The sequence below is a fragment of the Erythrolamprus reginae genome, chromosome 1, assembly GCF_031021105.1.
Source record: "Erythrolamprus reginae isolate rEryReg1 chromosome 1, rEryReg1.hap1, whole genome shotgun sequence".
Lineage (NCBI taxonomy): Eukaryota > Metazoa > Chordata > Lepidosauria > Squamata > Dipsadidae > Erythrolamprus > Erythrolamprus reginae.
The window spans coordinates 175,795,718-175,822,446 of NC_091950.1; the positions used below are offsets into that span (position 1 = coordinate 175,795,718).

Sequence of the window (26,729 nt, forward strand, 5' to 3'; positions counted from 1 at the left end):
CAGTTCCAGTTGAAGAGCCCCAAAGCATAATGCTGTCACCAACATGCATAATGGTGGATATAGAATATTGTACTTTGAGTGATATTGAGTGGTGGTTTTGCGCCAAAGATACTTTTTGGAATTATGGCTAAAAAGTTCAGTACTGTATTGGTCTCACATTGGTTTTTGCCTGAACAAAGTGAACTATGTTAAAGGTCCATTGATTTTACTGTATAGTACCCTGTATTCTAATGGATGCTCTTCAGATGAAATCTTACTGGCACACCATTTGTTTTGTTTTCTAAGGGTTTTCAGATATGGATTACAAACAATGGAATCATCACTAAATAGATGCAGAACACTAACTCTTTGCTTTCATCTAGTGATCATCATACCAGCATTCCATATCTGGTAGTTCCATTCTAACTAACTCATATATTTGCTTTGGCCCGGAAATGTTTTGACTGATTAGATTACCGGTATACTTCTTTCTCATGTGGTTCCTATAATGTAATTGATAATGTAATGTAATGTAATTGTAATGTAATTCCAGTTTTCTTCATCCAGGGGCATTCAGATCTGAGTTGATGTTGCTTAAAAGAATGCTGATGTGGATAATGTACAAAGAACAAAGAATATTCTTAGGAAAAAGTCAATTAATCTGTATCTTGCAGGTTTTCTTGCTATACTTCAAATATTGTAATTAGCACGTTTTACAATTTGCTATAGATTAGAGGATGTCTTTCATCTTTGGGTCTGCAATAAGAGTGAATACTTATCTCCACTAATTTTAAGCATTAATTCTAATAGATGTTGTTATAGCCATTGGTTCATAGCTGAGAACTTACTTAGCATGGTTCTTTCTGAACATTACATTTTATACCCTCTTGCACTTAGAATACTATATTACATACAGTAATTATCTGAATTAAAGTGGACTATTTTGATCCATTAAAGTTCATCTATTCCTGAAACAGGACAGTTAGCACATCTCATTTCCACTTTCTGCATTTCTTCTTTGCATTTCAAGTTTTTCTTTTGTCAATCTTCTTGTATTCCATATTCCGATTGTACAGATTTTGCGAAATAAGAAACTTCTCTTTTTTATTTTTTTATTGGGGCCAGACTGACCAGACCAACCATATCATTACTCAGATATATTTGCAAAAATTCGGCATCCTTCCCTGATTGTTAAAGGAATGGCATCTACCCCGGTGGCCTCATCATTGGGATCTAAACTAATCGAAACATTATTCATTCATTCAATTTATAATGCTGCCCACCTCAAACAATGTGACCCAGGCCAGTATATAGTGTGAAAAAAAACAATAAATCTGTAAATAAAACCCTATGTACATTAAAATGTGTACAATATATAAATATAAAATACAAAATACCAACGATGAACAACCACCATAACAAAACCAAGAGGAAATCCTAACTGGCCCCTAATGTTTAGGCAGGGGTGTCCAACCTTGGCAATTTTAAGACTAGTAGACTTCAATTCCCAGAATTCCTCAACCACCCAGGTTGGCTGGGAACCTCTGGGAGTTGAAGTCCACAACTCTTAAGGTTGCCAAGGTTGGACATTCCTGGCCTAGGGAAAGACTTATTAGCTTTCATAAAGACAAGCAGAGTTGAAGCCTGACCTATACAGTAATTTAGATGTTAACATTTTAAATATTATAATACAGATAGTCTATGAAGATCTTGGCATATTTGGGTTTCTTCCTGTGTAAGTTTCAGAGATTTCTGGTGATTTAGTTGCATTGGTTCATTGACTGACCTTGTTAACATGGTTCTCCCAGTTCATGAATATCTTAACAGTTTGCATTAAGTGAGTCTTGGTAACATTGTGCAATTGCCAGTACATCAAATACTACATTTTTTAGCTTTGCATTAATCGTAACCTATTTGCCATGTGTTCTTATAGATTTTATTTTGGAACTTCTACTCTAGTGAGCTACCTGCCCTCATTGCTATTATGGACTAGTCTTAGGTTCATCCCCTCATCTTTTGACTTTACCAGCAAGGGATGGCACTGCAAAAAGGTCATACTCTTACTAGCTTCCTTGATTTTTTTCTTTAACTTTTTAGCTTCCTTGATTGTTTTGAGCTTTTCTATCACACGAAACAGGTGAGAAGTTGGGAAGCTAGCAAGAAAAAAAAAAGAGAAGCACATAAAAGTCAATTAAGCCTTTAGCAATTCAAAGAACATTTCTGAGATTCTGTGCATGCTTCTTTTTAAAGTTTGCATAAAGCAAGGGTGAAGGTTTCTGACCATAAGTTGGATATAACTTATGATTAAGAATATTCATATTTGCCCTGCATAGATCTTTTTGTCCTGAAACCTCTTTTTTCCCCTTAAAATCCTTTTGCTACTAAATTACCATATAATGAGCATGCTGTCAAGAGATTTGGAACTGGGGCAGTCTTCTTCCCTCCACAAATTACTCTGAATTGATATGTAGACTCCAAAACTTAAAATGCTAAAAATACTTTATGCAATTGTTAATAAAACCTTATCTATCGGGATATTATTGTTATTGTTATTGTTATTATTTATTAGATTTGTATGCCGCCCTTCTCTGATCCTTGAGAGACGATCAGTCCCTTAACAGCTGTACAAATTTACACCAGCCCTCCCCAAAAACTACATCTAACCCTGTTTCATAGTTTTGATCACAGCAATGCCACACTGGTTATTCATCCTTATGACTGACTGCAGGGATATCTCAGGATCTTCCAGCCCTCTTCCTCCCTTCTGCCCCACCAGTATTCTACAATGCTTGCATCTGTTTCCCACACGCCCGTCACCAATATACAGTGATCCCTCTATTATCGCGAGGGTTCCGTTCCAAGACCCCTCGCGATAATCGATTTTTCGCGATGTAGGGTTGCGGAAGTAAAAACACCATCTGCGCATGCGCACCCTTTTTTTCTATGGCCGCGCATGCGTAGATGGTGGAGTTTGCGTTCCCCGCCGCCCACGCAAAGGGGAAACCCCTGATTCGGCTCCTCGCTGCTGCTGCACTACCGAGCAGATCAGCTGCTGGGTGGCCGAAGAAACCTTCCCTGGGTCTTCCCCCTCTTGCTGGCGGGCGGGCGAGCGGCGGGCATCAGCGAGGAGCCGGGGTTTCCCCTTTGCGTGGGCGGCCGGGAAGACCCAGGTTGGAGGTTCGGGGGGGTGCTGGGAAGCCCCCCAGGCTGGCTGCGACCTTTTAAAACAGCCGCGCCGCTTCCCAGCTGACTCCTGAAGCCAAATGCGGAAGTTCGCCTTTGGCGTTTGGCTTCAGGACTCAGCTGGGAAGCGGCGCGGCTGTTTTAAAGGGTCGCAGCCAGCCTGGGGGGCTTCCCAGCCCCCCCCGAACCTGGGTTAGGGCTTAGGGGGGGTGCTGGGAAGCCCCCCAGGCCGGCTGCGACCTTTTAAAACAGCCGCGCCGCTTCCCAGCTGACTCCCAAAGCCAAACGCGGAAGTGGGGTTTTTTTTAATTAATATTTTTTTAAAAATTGCGATATAGCGTTTCGTGAAGATCGAGATCGTGAAACTCGAGGGATCACTGTAATTCTTATTGTTTGAAGATCTCTGGACTTCATGTTGAGGAAGGACAGGCTACGTGCCCCTAGGCTACACTTGACAACCCAGAAGGGATTGTAGTTTTGACCCACCCACTTGGGAGTAGGATAAAATGGCAGCCATCTGACAAACTGGTCCATTTTGCTGCCTTAATGTAGTCTGCACAGTGCTACAGAAGTTTTTATGTCATTATTCCAATAGAAAAATTTAACATAGAAAGACAAATCAGTTGGTTCCTGTTATGTGTGTCCACAGCTATAATTTTTTTCTCTAACTATTGCCCCATAATATTCTTGTATCGTTATGTACATCATTACCATATCTATATTAAATGCATAGTCATAAATATATTTAGGTGTGCAGTGAATTTTTGTTTGAAAAAATACATAAACTTATATTAAAAAGTTTACACATATATGTGACCATTGTATCTGTTTTATATTTCATCATTCATCCTTTATATTAGGCATATATCCACAGTTGGAGTTACTCCAAGATCTGTACTTTTATTCAAGATACCTTTGTCCCCTAAGCCCTATTAAGTGCACGTAACACTTACTAATAAAAGAACAATAAATACACATATGCTAATGATGCTTTAGGAAGACTTTCCTTCAAATGAAGATCAAGTATAGGGCTGAGAATTGAATGCTTATTGTGAGAGGATGAGTGACAAGAGCAGAAGAATCTGACACGGTGAAAAAAACCACACTACTTTTTAGGAAAATAGTGTTATCTAAATTCATCTGCCAACTGAATGTGCTGAGTTTAATCTTTCTGAAGGACACCTGAATTCTACCCTTAGTGACAGGTGGAAAGGTCTGTGCTCAGGAAGAAAAATGTTGTGAAAATTTCCCCAGGAGAAATCAATAAAGCATGAGCCATGAAGCTTCGCTGGGAAGAATGAAAGGATTATTTAAAAATAGGTAGAGCTGCTGCTTTTGTTTTGTCTTATGAAGTTCATTGTTGTCACCTGGATTCCAGACATATTTTTTGACATGAACTTTAGGAGTTTGTCTGCCTTGTATTTCTATGCTGACAGTGATTGATAATAGTCTATTTCAGCCAAGGATTTTTTTTTACAGCTGGAAAAGCTAAGGCACTGAACCTGGCCAGGACCTTCTATATGAACTTCAAATCTTTATGCAAATATGAGCTTTAATAATATTCCAGATGTGGGTTTCAACAAACTTAGGTTTCAGCAAAGTTAGCAACAATAACTTTCTCATCTTTAAGCATGAAAATTCTCATTGTTACCTCTAACCATTACAACCATTTGTTTTCATCCTTGAATGCCCTAAAAGCTGTGTTTCTCACCCTTGGCAACTTGAAGATAATAATAGTAGTAGTAACAACAACAACAACAACAACAACAACAACAACAACAACAACAACAGAGATGGAAGGGACCATGGAAGTCTTCCAGTCCAAACTCCTGCTTAGACGGGAAACCCTACACCACTTCAGACAAATGGTTATCCAACATCTTCTTAAAAACTTCCAGTGTTGGAGCATTCATAACTTCTGGAGGCAAACTGTTCCACTGATTAATTGTTCTAACTATCAAAAAATTTCTCCTTAGTTCTAAGTTGCTTCTCTCCTTGTTTTGTTTCCACCCCTTGCTACTTGTTCTTCCCTCAGTTGCTTTGGAGAATAGTTTGTCTCTCTCTTCTTTGTGGCAACGGCTGAGATATTGGAACACTGCTATCATGGCAGCCCTAGTCCTTTTTATTAAACTAGACATACACAGTTCCTACAACAATTCTTTATATGTTTTAGCCTCCAGTCCCCTAATCATTTTTGTTGCTGTTCTCTGCACTTTTTCTAGAGTATCAACATCCTTTTTGCATCGTGGTGACCAAAACTGAATGCAGTATTCTAAGTGTGGCCTTACCAAGGCATTATAAAGTGATATTAACACTTCACGTAATGTGTTGACTTCAACTCCCAGAATTCCTCAGCCAGCATGCTGGAAGTTGAAGTCCACATATCTTCAAGTAAGTTGCCATAGTTAAGAACACTGTCCTAAAGAAATCTCAGAAGTCATCTGTTATAATTAAAAAAAAATACAGATTACTGCCTTACACCAATGCTTATTTCCTTTCTTCGGTTAATTTAATAACCAATCTCTCTCTTTCTCCTTTCCCCCCACCCCCTTTCATGCACACATATAAAAATAATATCCCCTTTCTTTTCTCCCATGTATACATTTTTTATGAATTCCAGTTTTCTGAAGGAGACTTGGATATGAGTTTATTGAGGCAAGATCTGTTGTGCCAACTAGCTATATTTCATTGGTGTATATAAACTATTAGATTGCTTTATTGAAAAAGCATGTACTGGTGTTCTTATTGTAAACGGAAGGACACCTCACCCCTGTCAGGAAGTAAAGCTGGGATTGCACTTTGTAAAAGAAATCTTTAGCCAGGTCCCAAGGCTCAACATATCGTAGCTCAAGCTTTTTCCAAATTTACTCACAAACATGTAGACCAATGATGGTGATTTTTTTCCCTTGGGTGCCAAAAGAGCATGCACGCATGCTATTGTATATGTGCGAGTGCCCACAGCCATAATTCAATGTCTGGAGAGGGCAAAAACAGCTTCCCCCAACCCTCGGAGGCCCTCTGGAGGCCAGAAATGACCTGTTTCCCAACTTCTGGTGGGCCCAATAAGTTCGTGTTTCACCCTCCCCAGGCTCCAAAGGCTTCTCTGGAGGCAGAGAGGGTAAAAATGCCCTCCCCCATTCTCCCGGAGGCTCTCTGGAAGCCAAAAATGCCCTCCTAGAGCCTCTGTGTGAGCTGAAAATCAGCTGGCCGGCACATACATGCACATTGGAGCTGAGCTAAGCCAAGAGTTCATGTGCCAGCAGATATGGCTCCATGTGCCACTTGTGACACCCATGCTATAGGTTTGCCATCACTGATCTAGACCATTTTAAAGCATGTCTTGCTGTCCAATAGTAGCCTCACCTCCCCCAAGCTCTTAGCTTACAGAGTGGATCTTCTCCGGGTCCCGTCAACTAAGCAATGTCGCCTGGCGGGACCCAGGGGAAGAGCCTTCTCTGTGGCGGCCCCGGCCCTCTGGAACCAACTCCCCCCAGAGATTAGAACTGCCCCCACCCTCCTTGCCTTTCGTAAACAACTTAAAACCCACCTCTGCCGCCAGGCATGGGGGAATTGAGATCCTCTTTCCCCCTAGGCCTTTACAATTCTATGCATGGTATGTATGTATGTATGTTTGGTTTTTATATTAATTGATTTTTAATCATCAATACCAAATTACTATTGTACACTGTTTTATTGTCGCTGTTAGCCGCCCCGAGTCTCTGGAGAGGGGCGGCATACAAATCCAATAAATAAATAAATAAATAAATAAATGTCAATATGGATTGGGTATGGATGTGTAGGAAAAAAGGAAATAGGAAAAATCAAACATGAGACAATGTTTGGTGACTGATAGGCATGCAGGACAACTATCAGAACAGTCACCATCCAGGCTACAGTAAGCAGCATAACCTAGCAGGATTCCTGACTGTAACTTGGCTTGAGTGCCTAAAAGTGACATGTATCTAAGAGCAGAACCGAGCCTGGAGCTTGGTGGCAACCAGAGAAAGAACAACCATACTGAGGCAGCATCTCATTCCAACCAGTGCAAGAAGCTTTGGAAGAAAATCTGTGTGTCACTAGATTTTGAGACTTTTGCTATTAAAGATGTGTTTATGTGGCAACATCAACTTGCAAAGCCTAGAAAGGTGGAGTTAACTCAGAGCAATAGCTATGGTGGCTGCCATAAATCATTGTTTTCAGATCTTCTGCATTGTGGTGTGTCCAATTTTTTGATAGCAAAGAATCTTCCCAACCCTCACTCATGCTCTACAGCATTGTTTCTCAACCTTGGCAGCTTGCAGATGTCTGGACTTCAACTCCCAGAATTTTTCAGCCAACATGGCTGGCTGGGGAATTCTGGGAGTTGAAGTCCACACATCCTCAAGCTGCCAAGGTTGAGAGATAATGCCCTAGAGCACTAGAGGTTGAGTGAATTGCATGCTTAGTGTTCTAGTGTAGGCTAAGGTATCTCATATTTTCAATTTGAGAACAAGGTTTTCGTGTGGCAAATAGCAATCCGTGAGAACATTTCTGTTAATTTTTATGCTCAGTTTTGATTTTTATTGGAATGGTAGCTGCTTTTTAGATTGTCTGCCCCTCTTTTCCTTCATTTAATCTAATTTTCCTACACCAGCTTCCCAAACAGGTCATCTACAAATGCACCAGGTTGTAACTGGGCTCCAGCATTCTTTGCCAACATGTCACTCAACCTGGCTGCATTGAAGGGATATGCAATGCAACCAGCCTGGAAGGTGCCAGATTGGGGCTGATTACCTTTCCTTCCTGGTTTTGGCAGATGAGAGGAAAATTGAATAGGAGTGTAAACACCATTGCAATATTTCAGAACCTTGCTTTATTTGATTACGTGTGCCTAGAATATAGAGTTATCCATGCTGAGACTCTTGCACAGTATTTCTACGTCCAGTGTGATTTTAATTTACAGATTAGTGTCCTGCATTTTTATAGGAGAGAATAAGTGCCCTCTTCCTTTATCTTGATGATTCTAGTGTGTTTTCTACCTCTTTTCTGTATCTAAGAAATCTCCCTAAGATTTTCAATTAGAGGCACACTCAACCTAAAGAAGAATTCTAATACTATTTTGTAATAATTTTCATGAGTGAAAAAGAGGAATGACGGAGGGGGAACAACACCCAAAAGGCTTATAGTTAGTTGTGAATTGGCACAGATGAGCCTTTTTTTCCATCTCCACCCACTAGATTAAAGCAAATTTAGCTCTGCTCTATGTGTTTAGGGTAATTATTATTTTGGTAATGTGGGGAGTGGTTTTAACTGTGAAAACACTGTTGAATATTCTGAATTACTGTAATATTCTGATTTAAACCGGACTACAGCATGAAATAGTAATCTTCCCTTGTTCCCACGCTGTAGGACTTTTGACTAAAACCGATTTACCATTAATTTAGCATAGGGTTAAAACTTGTATGCTTGGTACAAGTCTTAAAATCTTTCTCTGCTTGCTTCTAAAATAGAAAACATTTTTTGGTGCCAGTGTTTTTCTCTTCTTAGATTTATGCTCCTGGCAAACTTATAGACAGTCCTCAACGTATGACATAATGGACTTGTGCCTATTACAGTTTTAAGTCATGCTGCTTGAAAAGGAGCTCATTACAGCCTTCTTTGTGGTGGTGGTGAAGTGCATCACTATGATCATTAACTCAATCTGCAGGGCTTAGTTGAACCCATTGTTTGCTATTGGTGATTTTGCTGAAATCATTTAAAATTGTGGTCATATGACCATAGACAAACAGTTCTAAATGTAGGCTGGCTATCAAGTGCTTGAAATTGGGTCATGTGACCATGGGAGGCAGTGTCTCCACTGAAGCTTTGGAGGGTCTGTTGTAAATCCAAACAGTTGCTAAGCAACCAGTCATAACTTGAGATCTGCCTGTATAACCCCAGGGTGAGAGGTAATGATTGATTTAAAGACATTCAGTTTTGCCCTTTATATTATTGGCTTCCTAAAAATGTGGAGCTTATTCTCATTTCAAGGCACATTGGCTTAAGGAATGCCATTATGTGTTGTTTTAATTTTTTCTGGTTTAATATGTATTCGCTGATGTACTTTTATCGATATGAACCAATATGATTTTATTGGAATCTGTGTTGAGAGAGTTTTATCAGGAGCACCTCAATCTTTAAATTTATAGAAATATTTTAATAGAAAAGATTGAAGTGATTAAGTCTAAATGCCCCTTTTCATTTTTAAAGATGAAAGTGAAGTATCTAATGCAATTTTCAGTTCATTGAGAACTTAGAATGACACAGTATAGAAATTCTGACACTGGAGGTGAAGGTGAGGGTACCTTCAATTTTCTTTATGAAGGTGCCAGATTGGGTGGCTGATAATTACTATACTGCCAGATAATCAGGGGAAATGTCAAAAAAGCCAGGTTTTCTACTTCATCAATTTGACACAATGAAAGAGTTGGTATGTGGAATTGATACCTGACTGCTTGGCAAAATTAGATGTACGTTTGGATAGGAATTTGATCTAGGTATACTGCAGAAGTTTGCAATGCCCTGTCAGCTCATGCAATTGCTAATTTTGTGTTTGATTATTAATTCTTCTGAAATAAAAAAGCTTCTACTTTCTGGTCAGTAATTCTAAGCAAAGCCTATTGTGAGTGTTGTTACAAACTCCAAATCACAAAACTCTGCTGAAGGCAGCAGACCTTCAAACCAAATGCAAACATCATCTGACCGAAGATAAAATTATAGAAAGTACCCAGAGACCAGTGGTGGGATTCATTTTTTTTTACTACTGGTTCTGTGGGCATGGCTTGGTGAGCATGGCTTGGTGGGTGTGGCAGGGGAAGGATACTGTAAAATCTCCATTCCCTCCCCACTCCAGGGGAAGATGATTGCAAATCCCTATTTCCTCCCGATCAGCTAGGACTGAGAAGGCAGAGAATAGATGGGGGTGGAGCCAATCAGAGTGGTATTTACCGGTTCTCCAAACTACTCAAAATTTCTGCCACTGGTTCTCCAGAACTGGTCAGAACCTGCTGAATCCCACCCCCATGAGAGAGAAATGATTTATCTCCAAGTATCCTAAGAAAAATATATATCTAAAACTGAAGTACAATAGTTCCCAACTTATGACCGTTTGTTCAGTGATTATTTGAAATTATGGTGACACTGAAGAAAGGGACTGAGCCAGTTCCCAAAGTTATAGGGATTGCAGCACCTCATGATCATGTGATCAAAATTCGGGTGCTTAGGATTTCCTCACCTGCTTATTCTCCCTTCCATTAATGCCATTTTGGCCTCTTGCACTCCCATGGCCCGCGCCATCTTAACTGACCTCCATCTTTTCTTTCCCTTGAAGTTGACCAACCATGTCTGGGCTGGCCCTTCATGAAGCAGCTGCTGGACCCACAAAGCTTTTTCCCCCAGTCATGTAAGCAGCAGTTTATTTGTGAGACCTGTGAAAAATGGTTTCATGTAGCCAGCAGCTGTTTCACAAAGGGTCAGGCCAGGCATGCCTTATCAGCAATGGGAACAAGAAGACAACCAAGGTCAGTTGTGGCAATGGAGTGCAGGTCAGTAGGGCCCTCAGGCAGATGTGGCCGGGACTGGACTGGGCCAGTTGTGGCTTTTCAAAGTACTAAGAATCTCCTTTGCAGCACTTGGCTGGGCTAGGGCTGGGCTTCATACTGCATTGCCTTGTGGCTCAGGGGCTTCTTGTTATCCCAGAGCTGCAATGCGCAAAGAAGCCTCTGCAGTCTGCTGCTGAGCTGTGTTGAAGTAGCTGCAGCTTTGCTTCAGTTTCACCATAGCTTAGGGCAGCGATGTCAAACTCAAGGCCTCAGGGCCACATCTGGCCAGCGGGATGCTTAGATCTCACCTGCGGGGTTGTCCTGCAAACTGTGAAGGACTGGCCCGCGGTGTGTCTGCCAGCGAAAACGGAGCTCCATTTTCACTGGCAGAGTGCTCAGGCTACTACAGGTGCCCTTGATGAATGACGTTGAGCTGGCCACATCCCCTAGCCACGGCCCCTGAGATCAAACACTGCCCTGATGCGGCCCTCAATGAAATCAAGTTTGACAGCTCTGGCTTAGGAGTTTCTTGCAGCCCCACAGCTGCAGTGCTCCAAGAAGATACTGAGTTACTTCATGCTCTTTCTCTGGCCTTGCTGTGCTCCCACTGTAGTGCAGTACCCTTGTTGCCACCACCTTGCCCACAATCTGCAGTGGGTCTCTCAGGGTCTTCCCTAGGTCCTTTGTGGTAGACTCTCTCTCCATACCTGGGATTCCCTTCGCCTTCCACTTAATGACCCATGCGTTTGGCGTTACAGTGGCAACCAATATTTGTGTTCTGACCTGGCTCCCAAATACAACAAACCCTCTGTAGTTAAATACATTTTTTATTAAGCCTTGGTTTAGAACATAGTTATGTTGTAGCTTCAGCATTTGCTAATCTTCACCATTTCTTGATTGTGCTTTGCAAATCAGCTGGGTTTTTAAAAATGTATTCATCCCCTGTTGTGTTCTCTTTTCTACATAGCTTTTAGCAACTGTAAATTAAACTTACAGTAATTATTTTAAGCATCCTTCTATGGTTGTCTATAATACTAAGATTATTTTCATTTTGCAGTCAAACTGTACATTTTTGGGGTTTGTATTTTGCCACAAATCAGACACTAAGTTGCGGTTTACATTGTACTACAGTTTCCACTATAGTCAAGTTTCAGAGAGGAGTATATATATCTTGCAGCAAAAAACAACACAAAACCCTATAATTCCTTAATGACTAACAGTTTGATCTTTCTCTAAGTGCAGATCTTTTATATAATTTTAAAGGTTTTAAGACCTATAACATTCTGATACTTCTGACAGCCTTCTAATAATTTCATTTCCAACCAAATCATTTCTGATTTTTAAGGTTTCCCTAAAGATAGCTGTGTTATTTTGTTGGAACCAAGTTGTAATAAATCTTGAGTTAGTTTAGAAACTAACATTTATTATGGCTTACGTTTTCATGGACTGCAATCTGTTTTTATGATGACATTGTGCAGAGCAGATGTCATGGAGTTCCAGTTCTTATCTATTTGTTAATTTCTGAGTTTATATTTTTATATATTTTTATTCATTTTGAGCCATCCACAAACTACAGTCATTTCATCTGAAATGCAAGTAATACAGTGCTTGGTTTCCGGCAGATACCTAACCTTTTCCACGTGAGTCTGTCATCTATTTATCTCTCTGTTTATTTAAATACATATTTATGTGATTTATAACTTGTTCCTTTCACTAGCAAATGTTGCTTGAGGAAATTCCTCGGCTATCCTGGAAGATGGTTATCTGAATTTCATGGCAATTAATCTTATTTCATGTGCTATGGGAAACTTTGGTATTCTTTGGGAAATTATGAATTTCCCTTAGAGGAGTTTGAATATTCTTAATCAACATCACTTAAGACAAGATTTCAGGAGACCAGGATAAAAACAGATATATATTGCAGACAGTAACAACATGGGCAATAAAGTGAAGAAATTGGTTAAAAAGTCAGGAATGAAGAAATGTCCTACAAATTCGGTAATAAACTGTTTTCTTAAAACTACCAGGCTAAATTTGGAATATATTGTTTTGACATTTCATTTTATTACCTCCTCAGTGTAATAATACATCTGTTTTTCATATAAATATAATTTTATATGTACATTTCACACAGAAATGTATGAAAAGTCTTTAATAAAAATGGGCAATAAAGAATACAGTTCAAATACCATACTATTAAATTCCACTTTTTTCTCTTCATAGCAGGACTATGATTCTGTAATCTCTAAAATGATGTCTCAGCAGCTGAAATATTTAATTCGATCTCTCTCTTTTTTCATTACTATCAAAACTCTTAAAGCAACATATATTATTTGATTTTTGGTAACTATATTCTTCTACTCATACAGTTGACTTTATTGTATGTTCCTTGAAGAAATGGTCCAAGAAGGGATTCCTATAATCCTCTCTTAATTGCATCAAATATAATGTGATGGATTGAGTTGGAGAATTCACTAAATTCTTAATTGTTTCTTCCAATCCCTGCTATTCCAAAAGTTACCAGCTGGGAACCAGCAGAAGAGCAATTGATCCATATTCTTACTGTTTTCTCATTCTTTTTAAGATGGGTTAAGGTAGTTTTCAGAAACTTTTAGATTATAATATATATACAGTACAGAAATATAACCTGTAGTGGCTGGGAGAAACAGGAAATAAGATGAGGGCAACAACATGATTAGTTAGGGAGGTCCAAACATCGCATAAAAGTCTAGATTAATAAAATACAATAATTTGATTAGTAAACTTGGCCGTGGGAAACCTGCTTGTGAACAGATTGTAATAGAAACTTAAATGAGGAAAGACTTTAAATAAAATGGAGAACCACTGGCTCTAGATATTTGACCTTTGGGACAAGGAATGTCTATAGCCTGGGAACAGTAGAACCTAGACCATCTGTGAACCTCCTTATATGGGGATTATTTATCCAGCTGGGGGGATTTTTTGATATTATTTATCCAGAGACACATAGGTTCCTTTGCCCTTACCCCTTTCTTCCATTCTATTATTTTCCTCTTCAGTGGGATTTTATTTTCATCATGCTCTATAGCCCAGAGTGAGCAGATGGCTTTCTTCTAGAAAAGAGGTTGGGAACCATGACCTCTTTATGTCTTGTGGACTTCAACTCTCAGAATTCCTGAGCCAGGAATTCTGAGAGTTGAAGTCCACAAATCATAATAGGGCCATCATTTCTAAAAACTGCCTGATTGAGTTATTACACGAATAAAAACAGGGGATGGGGGAGGAAGCAAGGGTGAGAGGAGAAGATGGATGGACAATTGGGGAAATCAATTGAGATGAATGAGGCCTAGACAGATGATGCAAACCCTGTTCTGTAGGTCAAGCTTACCCATTTTACTATCATAACTGTTCTGTCTTCTCTATTTTAAAATTATGTGTCCAAGCTGATATTTGACTTGTTACAATGGGATGGGAAGAAATTGTGGCTCCTGGGAAAATTTATGTATACAGTGATCCCTCGTTTTATGCTGGGGATGCATTCCAAGACCACCCGTAAAAAACGAATTTCCGTGAAGTACAGGAAATATATTTTTTATGTATTTAATGAGTATTTGGACTTTTAAAATCCACCCTTTGCATTAAACAGCCATTCTATAATGCTTCTCAGCTGGAACTACATGTGATATCCTACCACTTTCTTTAATAGAGCACAGTAGTACTGTAGAAGAATTTTGTGAATTTTTAATAGATTTAATGGATTTAAGCCCCCTTTGAAAACCCGTGAAATAGCGAATCCGTAAAAGATGAACCATGAAGGAGCGAGGGATTACTGTACTCAATAAAAGTTAAGAATGTAATTAACATATGTCAGTCCTCCCCTAAAGCCTGCTTAATTTTCCCTATGCACCCTGCATTCGTGACGACTCAGCATCCTTTCTTCATGGTAAATCTTCCAGGGAAGCTTGTCCTGTCATGGCACCATGATCACTAGCTTAGAGAATCCCCTGGATTTCCAAGAGAGGGTTTAACAGAAGTGGCTTTGGCAGGATACTCATTTCCTGCAAGGTATTCATTTCCTGTAACACAAAGGCTAACTATGTATCTGACATGCAAGGGCAGTTCCTTGAGGCAGTAGTTATAATGGCATTTTAAACACTTGCACAGAGCAAATAAATCTTCCCTTTGCCCCAAGATGTAGGTGCCACACCGCTTACTAATGTGGTTTTCCTGCATTTTGATCTCAGCATGGAATACTTCAGACAAAAGTAAATCATCTGATTATGTTTCACGCTATTTCATGCTCATTTCCATGCTTTCTCTTTTCTTTCTTCCAGCCTACCCACCCATAACAACCAGTGCATTTATCTCCATAAACAGAATTTAATATATCCAAGTAAGACAGTAACTATGGACCAATTCTGCTGTATGCATTCCTTCCTTCCTTCTTTTTAAATATATACTGCTGCAGGTCCTTTGAAGAGAAACTACAACAGTTTAATCAGCATTATTTATTTGATTTTAAAAACAAATTGCCACCTTTGCAGGTTAAGATTATCTGCAGTCCGATATACACATACGCTAGTGAACTTTTAGATCCAAATTGCTTTGAATTTTGAGGATTTAACACTGCTGTGAATTTTTAATGTTTCTTTTTCTTGGCTCAGGGTCACTCGACAATGAGATGGACAGCATGTAAATTAATAAATAAATAATGTTGAGTTACGCTTGGAAATGAATGATTTGGTTGAAATAAAACACATTCCTTGTGTGTCCAATAAAGGATTCTATTCTGTTCATAAGTTGATATTTAAATTATCATATTTTTCGGAGTATAAGAAGCACCTTCCCCCCCCCTAAAAGAGGCTGAAAATTTGGGTGTATCTTGTACTCTGAATGTGGCTTTTTCAAAGCTTTTTCCCCAGCTCTAACGAGGCACTAATAATCTTCCCAGCTTTCAGGTTTTTTTTTCATTGCTACTCTCTCCGAAGAAGATTTTTTCCAGCCTTCAGTCTTTGCAGGCTTTTTCATTGCAGCAATTTTATACAATATACCAAATCTAGCTGATTAAACAATTGAAATATCAAAGCTAATGGAACTCATCAGCTTATGTCTACCACAAACTTTCAATCCAATGCGTTCATCTATGAACTAATTCCATTGGAACTTCATTTCAAGATTAATAATAGAAATAGTAATGTGAATATTAGAAATGGTAATCTTTCCATTAATACCAATCAAAATATTGGCTAAAATAATAGCCCCCCCGAGTCTACGGAGAGTGGCGGCATACAAATCTAATAATAAATAAAATATGGATTCATTACATGGATGACGTATTTATCATACAAAAAAGAGAGCAAAAACGCACATCAATTAATCCACAATACATTTGAGGGAATCAAATTACAAAAAATAAAATAATTTCTAGGAATTCTTATCCACCAAAAAATAATGGCAATCTGCAATCTTTTATCTAGGTGTCTAATTAAACACTGAAAATGTGGAGGGGGGAATCAAATCTCAAGAGAATGCCTGCATCGCAAAAGAGAAGGAATGAAGAATGTGTGGAGGAGAAGTCCAGGGCATTCTTAGATTTTAAAGACGCTGCCTATTTGTCATGGATACATGCAGATCTTTCAGCCTTATCAATGGTTACTGTGCCTCTTTCAACCTCACCCAGCTTTTTGTGCACTTAATACATTGGCAAAACAATAACAAAACCTAAGAATGAAAGCTAATCCATAGCATTATCCTTAGGGTTTGGTTTGGGCTGTGTGCCATCAAAGCAGTCTAGGAGTAATCACTTGACTTCAGACTCCTACCATAGAACTGAATAGGCTGCTTGTTGCCTTTGCAACAGTCTAATTACTGAAATGATATAACTATAAACTAACTATATAAACTTGCAATGCCCATGGTGATTTGAAAGTCATCCAAATTAAGTTATTCGAACATATTGATTATTCTATTCTATTCTGATATGCAAATGGCATCCAATATACATGGAATTCGTACTATGATATAAAAATATTGAGGACTGTTAAAAGGACAGTATCTTTTAATAGTATAAAACTGTATAAAATTAACTATATAAAAGTTTAAGGTTTTGGAAAATGCCCACTTTGGGAAGCTTTAGGCAAAAGCAAAGGAAAGGTGTCAAATGTGAGCTTCTTCTTATTTTCAAGAGAAGGGATGGGGGAAAGGCTTAATTGTCAGGTTTTCCATTCTACCAGGCAAGCAGCGTTGACTAATCAGCTTCTGAAAGGATGCGGGAAGAGAAAGAGGAGGCGCAAAGAAACTTTCAGGACTTGTTCAGAGTTTGACATATATAACACACTTCTACCGGATGCGGCGGTAGAAAATTGAGACTTGGGCAGGATCGCCATCTGAATCCTTAGCCTGGATGGGACATGGGTCAGTAGGGGGCATACTCTCAGATTTATGGGTGGCATATTCAGTGAGATGGCTACCTCCTCTTCTTTGTCCTCTGGCCCATTGAGAGAGTCCCCTTCATCCACAGTGTTCAGTCCCCAGCCGGAAGCAACAGCAGAGGAGGGAAGTTTCCAGCAGTATTGGTGGTGATGCCGCCGCCCTTAGAAAACAATAGTGCCATGGCTAGCAGCCCCTTGGATATCTCTGCAGGGACAGTCCTGGAGCCCATTGCATGGGCATAGGAGTCTTTGTGAAATGGCATGCTTGGGCAACAACCCTTAAAAAAAAAAACCCTAACAAACCCTAAAAGAAAGAGAGCAATGAGAACAGTCAGGGACAGACAAAAGCTATTTTTAAAAAAATATCCATTATGAAGATTATTTTAATAAACAAAAAGCAATTTACAAGATTCACAAGATACTTAATGTTGAAATTAATTTCCCTGAATTAGAAGAGATGCACTGTTTTCATTTTTATGTCAGTTTTTATTTGTCCCCTTTGTATTTAAGACAAGAAGCAATCCCATGCGTATTTCCAAATTCTGATATAATTTCTTAGACATTTACAGAAAACTCATGTTTTGCAATAATTCATTTCCAACATATGATTTATTATTGTGTGTACAGCAAGATTCTCCTAAAAAAAAATTCACTGCATCTTACAATGTCCCTATAATTCCAGCATTTGTCACACTGTCCAGATTCAGAAAGATTAGTTTTCTGATCTATTTAAATTCTGAATATCCCCACCCCTTTGCCTTGCAGAGTTTTTTATGATGCTTCATATTTTAATTTGGATCTAGCATTCCTCCTCCAGTTGCAACAGACCAAAGTTGCGCCATACAGATCCTTGCACTGTTTTTCTCCATCTGTGAAAGCATGCTTTTTTCAAAGAAACATGAATACTGTTTTTGTTGCTACCTTTTATAGCTTGATTTCTGTAACTGAATCCTAGTCTGTATTCTGCCTCCAGCTAAAGTGCTGCTTTGTTGAGAGAGGCTTCTGGTTACCAAATTCCCCCATGAGCTTCATGTCTGCAGATGTCTGTACCCTCCCATTGAAAGTTACCCAAGATCCTTATGTTAATAGGTAGCAGGAGATACAGAGGGCATGGGCCATACAGTAAACCCTTGAGGAACGTTCAGAGACTTCAACTAGTCCAGCATGCAGCTGCGCGAGCCGTGATGGGTATACCTAGATGCACCCATATTAGTCCAGCACTCCGTGAGCTGCACTGGCTTCCAATCAGTCTCTGAACACAATCAAGTTGTTGGTTATTATCTATAAAGCCCTACATGGCTTAGGACCAGATTATGTATGGGACTGTCTTCTGCCTCACATGTCCCAGTGACCGTTTAGGTCGCACAGAGTTGACCTTCTCCGGGTCCCGTCAGACAAACAATGCAAGTTGGCGGAACTGCAGGGAAGAGCCTTCTCTGTTGCAGCCCTGGTCTTCTGGCATCAACTCCCCCCGAGATTCATACCGCCCCATCCTTCCGCCTTCCGAAAGGCATTGAAAACACACTGGCAGGCCTGGGGCCATGGAGCGATAATTCTCTGGTCCTGCCAGTAGTATTTATTTATTTATTCAATATTTTATGCTTCTCCTTAGACTCAGGGCAGCTTACAACATGTTAGCAATAGCACTTTTTAAAAACAGAGCCAGCATATTGCCCCCACAATCCGGGTCTTCATTTTACCCACCTTGGAAGGATGGAAGGCTGATTCAACCTTGAGCCGGTGATGAGATTTGAACTGCTGACCTACAGATCTACAGTCAGCTTCAGTGGCCTGCAGTACAGCACTCTACCTACTGCACCACTGTATGGCGTTTATACTGGGTTTTAATTTTTTTTACTTGTTTTTATTCTATGTATTGGGGTATTTTAACTTTGTAACTGTTTTTATTGTTGTAAGCCACCCTGAGTCCTCTTGGAAAAGGGCGGCCTATAAATTAGATAGATAGATAGAAAATAGATAGATAGATAGATAGATAGATAGATTAAATAAAATAGAATAAATTAAAATAAAATAAAATAAAATGAAATAAAATAAGGAAGCAGCAGAAAATTCCATGAATCCAGAAGAAGAGAAAATGGATGAGTAAGTAGCAACGAACTGAGTCACACTGCAAGCTCAGGAGTCAGCAAGGCCTAGGACTAATGTGGGAATAAGGCAGTAGTGTGTTCTAAAACCTAGTTTGTGCATTTGCGATGCTTCCTTGCATGCATAGAAGCATTCCGGGCAGATGGATGGAGCCTCCTGCCGCTGGCGCTACCAGTTTGCAGATGCAACCCACCGCTGGAATAAGGTATAGGAACGCAAGGTTTGTAATGGATCCATGAGATCTCTGATACAGACCAAATGAATATATTTGGTTAGCTCTAAAAAGCCAAACCTGAGACAATCACTTGGGAATTCTGCAATATAATGACACCCTCTATCTTGTGATTCTTTAAAAAAATGCCTGACTTGAAATAGACTGGAATATGCTATTTTTCAAGCATACCTATAGAAAAAAAAAGTAAAAATAGATTTATTAAGTCTTAAACACCTACAAAAGTAATCCTATAATTAGTAAAACAATCAATTTTTTCAAAAACATTCAATTATTTAAATGCATTCTTTTTGATTTACCACTACTGTATTTGGTTAAGGTCTACTTTTGAGGACAGTATAATTTCACTTTTTGGAATCTGTCTGATCTTTGTATTAATAAAGTCATGGTAAAGACTTTATTAAGAGTTTAATTGTATTAGGTATCTCTTGTACTAGAATGGGTACTAAAATTAGGTCTCTAGAAATCAAAAAATGTTTGAAAAAGAGTCTCAAAGAGACATTTATTACTAACATTTAAATTGTGCTATTGAAGATCCACTGATGTTGTAAATATAATATCCTAATATGTGTTGACATCTATGAAATAATTTTCTATTTCCTAAATTTCTAATCTTATGATACCATTTTTTTCAAGTGAGAAATTAACTTTTCTTTTAACATGATACTACCTTTCTCATTACCTTAAAATTATTCCCTTTCTCAGATTTTATATTACAGGTAGTCCTTGACTTACTAGTAGTGACAGACCACCATTGAGACCAACATTTCTGTGGTTAAGTGAGACGTTTACTTAAGTGAGTTTTGTCACATTTTGAACCTTTTTTTCCACAGTTGTTAAGGGAATCACTGCAGTTGATAAGTTAGTAATATGGTTGTTAAGTGAATCTGGCTTCTCCATTGATTTTGCTTGTCAAAAGGTTGCAAAAGGTGACCACATGACAGCAACGATCATAAGTATGAACCAGTTACCAAGGATCTGAATTTTGATCACATGATCATAGGACTGCTACAAAGATTGTAACTTGTCACTAAATGAACTGTTGTAAGTCAAGGACTACCTGTAATTTAGTTCTTTAGATCAATAATTTATTTTCCTCTTCACATGTGACTCGATGTTGGGCATGAATTTCCCAGAAATAAGTAAGACTTAAACCACCTTCTTTAAAGGAAATATGGTATTTGCTTGCTAAGACTGAATGAAAATCCCTTGCCTCACTTTTAATATTAGTACAATAATGGTGTCTGAATATACACAGTACTAGAGTACTGAAGTCTTGCACTCTTTCCTCAGTTGATAGCAAATAGTGAAAAGCACATGGCATTTCCATCAAAAAAATATTGCTTGCAGAATTAAGAATTCTTTTAACCTAAACCTCTCAAGCTTTCCATTCCTTAAAAGGTTTGTTCCCCCCTCCCTCCCACTATCTCAGCAAACATTCCTACATACCATACCTCCATCATTATGTTACCATCAATGTACTTTCTATAAAAATGGCCGCCTTGCCAGCCACTTGCCCTAACTTGTGTTTCTAAATTCTTTCTCACACCCTTTGGAACTGCATTCTTTGCTATATTGAAGGAGTAATTAATCACAATTGAAATGGAATGTTCAAAGCTTCAGCAAACATTATGAATACAAACCGTGGGACTGGGGTGGGTTCCTACTTACCTCACTGCCACTTCGCATCATGATTTTTTGTGTATGTGTGCCTGCTCCATTCGCACGTGTGTTTCATCATCCCATTTAGCTTCCGCGCATGCTCAATATCTCAATAGTGTATGTATAGTTTTTAGGTCTCTACGCATTTTTATAATATTGCTGTTTTATCCTTGTTGCATTTTTTAAATTGCTTTTAGTACTTATAATTTACTGTTAGCCGCCCTGAGTCCTATTGGAGTGGGCGGCATATAAATATAAATAATAAATGCATAAGTACCTGGAATTGGCCTGAAACACAGCTGAGGAGCAGATCAACTGTGCTTCGGGAATAAAGGAATAAAGATCAACTTCAACCTAGAGGTGGGAGGGAGGGTCCTTCTGCAAGCAGCAACTGCGGAAACAATGACCAAACAGTAAAAAATTCATCAAAAATTCTGAAAACAAGATGGTGGCACCCACCGACTGGTACTGACCAATCTGGGTCCGTGATCCAATCCTGACATCACCAGTGGGTCGCTAGCAGTTTGGGTGATCTGGTCCAAACTGGGAGGAACCCACTCCTGCTCTGGAACCATTAGAGTTTTAAAGCATTCATTTAGAACAGAGGTCTTCAAACTTGGTAACTTTAAGACTGGTGGAATTCAACTCCCAGAATTCTCCAGCCAGCATAGAATTCTGGGAGTTGAAGTCCACAAGTCTTAAAAGTAGCCAAGTTTGGGAAGCCCTGATCTAGAAGCAATCTAAGCTTGATTGTGATTCACTCCTTCTAACAGAAGAATCACAACTAGTTTTTAATATGCCAAGTGGAGTCAAATGAATATCTTTCACCTACTTCGATGCACAGATTTTTTTAAAAATTGGATAAGATCTTAAATATAGTCAGTCCTCGACTTACAACAGTTGCTTTAGTGATTGTTCAAAGTTACAGCAGCACTGGAAAAAGTGACTCATTACCATTTTTTGCACTTATGTATGTTGAAGCATCCCCATTGTCAAGTGATTAAAATTCATATGCTTGACAATTGACTTATATTTATGAGAGTTGCAAATCGCAGGGTCATATGGAGGGGCAGATTCCCATTTTTGCTGCTACCAGTGTGCTGTGTGCATAGCTTGTGGTGTCCTGCACACACACACGTCCCAGCATGTTTTTGCTTCTGTGCATGCGCAGGAAGCAAAATCTTGTGAGGAATGCGTGCTTGTGCAAGATTTTGGAGATTTTTTGCTTCTGCGCATGTCCAAATCTCTTACACACATGTGTACCCTCTAAGATTTTGCTTCTTCCACATGCACAGAAGCAAAAACACTCTGGGACATGTGTGCACGCGTGCAGGACACCCAAAGCTGTGTGTGCAGCTCAACCTTTACTACTGATGTGGCGTCCTTTACCGTTCCAGTAGGAACCCAGTACTGGTCTTATGATTATCTTTTGGGATCTTCTGACATTATTATTATTATTTATTAAATTTGTATGCCGCCCCTCTCCGTAAAGGCTATGGGGAAGCCCAGTTCACTTAACAGCCATGTTACCAACTTAACAACTGCAGTGATTCACTTAATAAATGAGGCAAGAAAGGTCATAAAATGGGTCAAAATTAAGTTGCTTAATAACAGAAATTTGTCTTGCTTAGCAAAATAAAATTTTGGCTCAATTGTGGTTGTAAGTCATGAACTACCTGTACAGTGATACCTCATCTTACAAACCCCTCTTCATATGAACTTTTTGTGATGCAAACCCAGTGTTTAAGATTTTTTTCCCTCTTCTTCCGAACTATTTTTACCTTACGAACCCGAGCCGCCACTGGGATGCCCTGAAGAGCTGGGATTTCCCTGGGAATCCCTGCCTCCAAACTTCCGTTGCCAGTCAAAACACCCTGTTCTTGCATTGCTGAGATTTCCCTGAGGCTCCCCTCCCTGGGATTCCCTTCATTTTTACCAGATCTGCTTTGAATCCCAGCGACAAATTCCTCCTTCCAAACTGCATGGGGAAAATGAGCACAGTAGGGTGGACAAAAATGGGAGGGAAAGATTAATGGAGCTCAAGAGAGGAGAAATGTTTGAGGGAGATGAGCAGAGGGAGGTGGACAAAAACGGGAGGGAAAGACTCACGGAGCTCAAGAGAGGAGAAAGGTGTGGGGGAGATGAGCACAGTGGGAGGGGACAAAAATGGGAGGCAGGGACTCACGGAGTTCAGGAGAGGCTCTTTTCGCCTTGCTTCATTGGGACTGCCACTTCTTGCCACCTCTCGCTGTCCCTCCCCCCACTCCATTCGCCTCAGCTTTGTCTGCCCGCCGCTTTTTTAAAAAAAAAGCCTTAATGTTTTGGATTTTCCTAATGGGCTTGCACGCATTATTGGCTTTTCCATTGATTCCTATGGGAAACATTGTTTCATCTTACGAACTTTTCACCTTATGAACCTCATCCCAGAACCAATTAAGTTTGTAAGACGAGGTATTACTGTACTTTGATTTCAGTTATCACTTTTTTCTCTCCTTTTGTTTGGAGAACAAGAAGACACAAACATTAACTGAGTTTTTATGGATGCTGAATTCCATTAGCAGTGAAAAAGTTGTTGTTATCTGAAGGCTTCTGCCCAGAATAAAGTTACTTTTGTTAAATGAGGTCTTTGCAGATAGGTATACCTAGCATGCCTGCTGTCATAATTCAGATATTTGTATAAAAATGATTTATAAATAAAAGTCTAGTTGTTCAAATGGACGTAATGTTTTCTTGATCATTTTATGTCATGTAACAGTAGATTGCAGAATATATGAATAGAATGCCGTGAAGTACTTATAAATAATTGGAACACAAATATAAGGAAAATATATAGCTGTGTTTGCATATGCATACATAAACATATGCTGAGCTCTTTTTCCAAGTGGATAATCCTGCATATTAAAATGAAATGGCAAAACAATGCTTGCTGTTTCCCAGAAAAAGATCAATTAATGTGTCAATTATTTTCAGATTTATTTCTATTGCAGATTTTTGGGTTGATGCCACCGCTCAGCCAAAAACAATAACAAAACATGCACACATAAATTAAAACAGTGCCTCACATTTCAGTAGGATTGTTTTTAAAAAGGTATAAATTTAAATTAAAAGCAAATGTGTAACATAAAAGTTAATCCAATTTCATTGATGAGTAGGCTGAGCTTGAGGATGGAGTCAAATAAATCATCAGTTTGGAATCACTATATTCTCACAGGAGATCTAAGTTCAGCCCTTTGTGAATTCTGTTGACATCTAACACCGATGTGTCCTGACCATTGTAGTACTTTTGAACTATATCCTGGTATCTGATTTCTTATACCTATCATTAATCACACATTTGACCCTGCCTTCTGGCTCAATCTGCTCGTCTCCTATGTGACCAGATAAAACATAAATGTCCTTTTCAATATACATATTATATATGCTTATTGCAGTATAGATCCTTCAGTATTTTCCCATCGCAGCTGAAAAATCAGCCTAAATAAATGGGATTTCCAACAGAATGTTATAATAGGAATATTTTTGTCCAAGTTTAACTTAATGCCTTCCTGGAGGTATTCTAGTTGACAGAGGATGCTCAGCCTCATTAAGTTGTTTTTGATATTTAGATTTATGATATTCTGGTGAATGTGTCTCCTTTTTGCTTGCAAATCATTTTAAGGACATAATATGTGTTGAAATATTATGGATACCTGATGCATTTCTTGGCTAAAGTGTGACAAGGCAGTTTATAAACTTTTAAATCAAATCATTAAGGTATGATATACTGTATATATTCTAAGGTCTATGGGCGTCCAGTGGTTCTATGCTAGTTGATATCTTGCAATGTGAATTTTGCCTGTACAGTGTTCCCTCGATTTTCGCGGGGGTTACGTTCCAAGACCGCCCGCGAAAGTCGAATTTCCGCAAAATAGCGGTGCGGAAGTAAAAACACAATTTTTGGCTATGGACAGCCAAAAACTACCCCCACGCACCCTTTTTCAAGGAGCCGGGCTTCAAATTAGGGCGGGGAGCGATGAAAGTGCGGAGGCCAGCAAAGATTGCTTTGAATATCGGCTGCCCCCGCCCCCCCAGCGCCTCCGGCCCCCTCACCGCTACCGCCCGCCTGCCCGATCCACCCCTCTCACCGGCTTTCTTGGGACACGGGTCCTCCTGCAGCAGCGCTGGCGGCTACGGCTTCTCATCCTCTTCATTCGGCCGGTAGCCACTCTGAGCGCTTTGAGAATGCCCGCCCCGCCCCCCTCACAGTCCCTTAGCTGAGAGAGCTTTTGTCCCAGCTATCAGCGAGGGGGCTGCAGGAGAGGTGGGGCAGGCGTTCTCAAAGCGCTCAGAGCGGCTACCGGCCGAATGAAGAGGATGAGAAGCCGTAGTCGCCAGCGCTGCTGCAGGAGGACCCGTGTCCCAAGAAAGCCGGTGAGAGGGGTGGATCAGGCGGGCGGGCGGTAGCAGCGAGAGGGCCGGAGGCACTGGGGGGGCAGGGGCAGCCGACATTCAAAGCAATCTTTGCCGGCCTCACAGAGAGGGAGAGAGAGAGGGAGAAAGAGAGAGAGAGCAAGAGGGGGGAGAGTGGAAGGTAGAGAAAGAGAGAAAAATTATAGAAAAAGGGAGAAAAAAAGAGAAATGAGAAAATGATTGAAGCAGAGAATGACAGGAAAGAAAGAGAAAGAGAGAGAGAAGTGACTCTTGGTGATGACATATGACGTCATCGGGTGGGAAAAACCGTGGTATAGAAAAAAAACCGCGGAGTATTTTTTAATTAATATTTTTTGAAAAACCGTGGTATAGCCGTTTCGCGAAGTTTGAACCCGCGAAAATCGAGGGATCACTGTAGGCATAAACTTTTTGATAGGGTAAGTATACCTAAGATTCTATTAAGAGTTCATATTTAGGGTGTGTTATTTTTCTAGATTAGGAATCAGTGATGGGATCAACAATGAGGCAGATGAAACAAAAAAAAAGGAGAATATTTTTAGCTCAGGTTTGACATGAAGAGTCCTTGGTACTCTCTGAGCTTGGTTGTTTTCTTGCAGACATTTCATTACTCAAACTGGGCAACATCATTAGTGCTAGAGTAACTAAGGATCCCTCAAAACAAAAAAAAATGTGGGATTAGTGTATGCAACTTTCTCAGCTTGAGGTTTTATAGGACTACAGGTTTTGCCTTCCTTTTTTTCATTTCCTTTGTTGCTGTAAAAAATTGGACAAAATAAATGAATAAATAAATAAAAATTAAATAAATAAAAAGAAGGTTAGGGAGAGTAGAAGAATGAGGGATAGTAGTGGTGATGGCACAGCCTGCTTAAGTGTGGCAACCTTGTGCTATATTTGAGATGAAAGAGGACTGATTGAATGCCATATACTAATTAGAAAGCTGGATATCATTTAAATGTAAATGCGTGTTTATTCAACCTCACTGTTGGTTGTAACCACTATCAGTGTTGATGGACCTTTTTGGCACAAAGTGGCAAAATGGGAGCGCATGCACTGGGAGGGGGATGCCAGAAACCAGAAGAGCAGTTCCTTGGTGTGCACTGAGCTTCCGATTTCTGATATGCACATGTGTGCCAGTCACCTGGTCTTTCAATTTCTGGCACGCATGTG

The 26,729-nt window shown here is 39.6% G+C and overlaps 1 protein-coding gene across 2 annotated transcripts in view; it reads left to right on the top strand.

Moving 5' to 3' along the window:
• The window catches only part of LYPD6B (LY6/PLAUR domain containing 6B), a 110,320-nt gene that overhangs the window by 20,975 nt on the left and 62,616 nt on the right, over positions 1–26,729 (top strand). The window contains exons 1-2 of one of the 2 annotated variants that reach the window (XM_070737104.1): positions 14,659–14,765; positions 15,035–15,093. The exons of the other annotated variant lie outside the window; for it this stretch is intronic. The gene's annotated coding sequence lies outside the window, so the exon portion shown is untranslated. Of the gene's footprint in view, positions 1–14,658; positions 14,766–15,034; positions 15,094–26,729 lie in introns of those variants that run through there. 2 annotated transcript variants of the gene reach the window in all.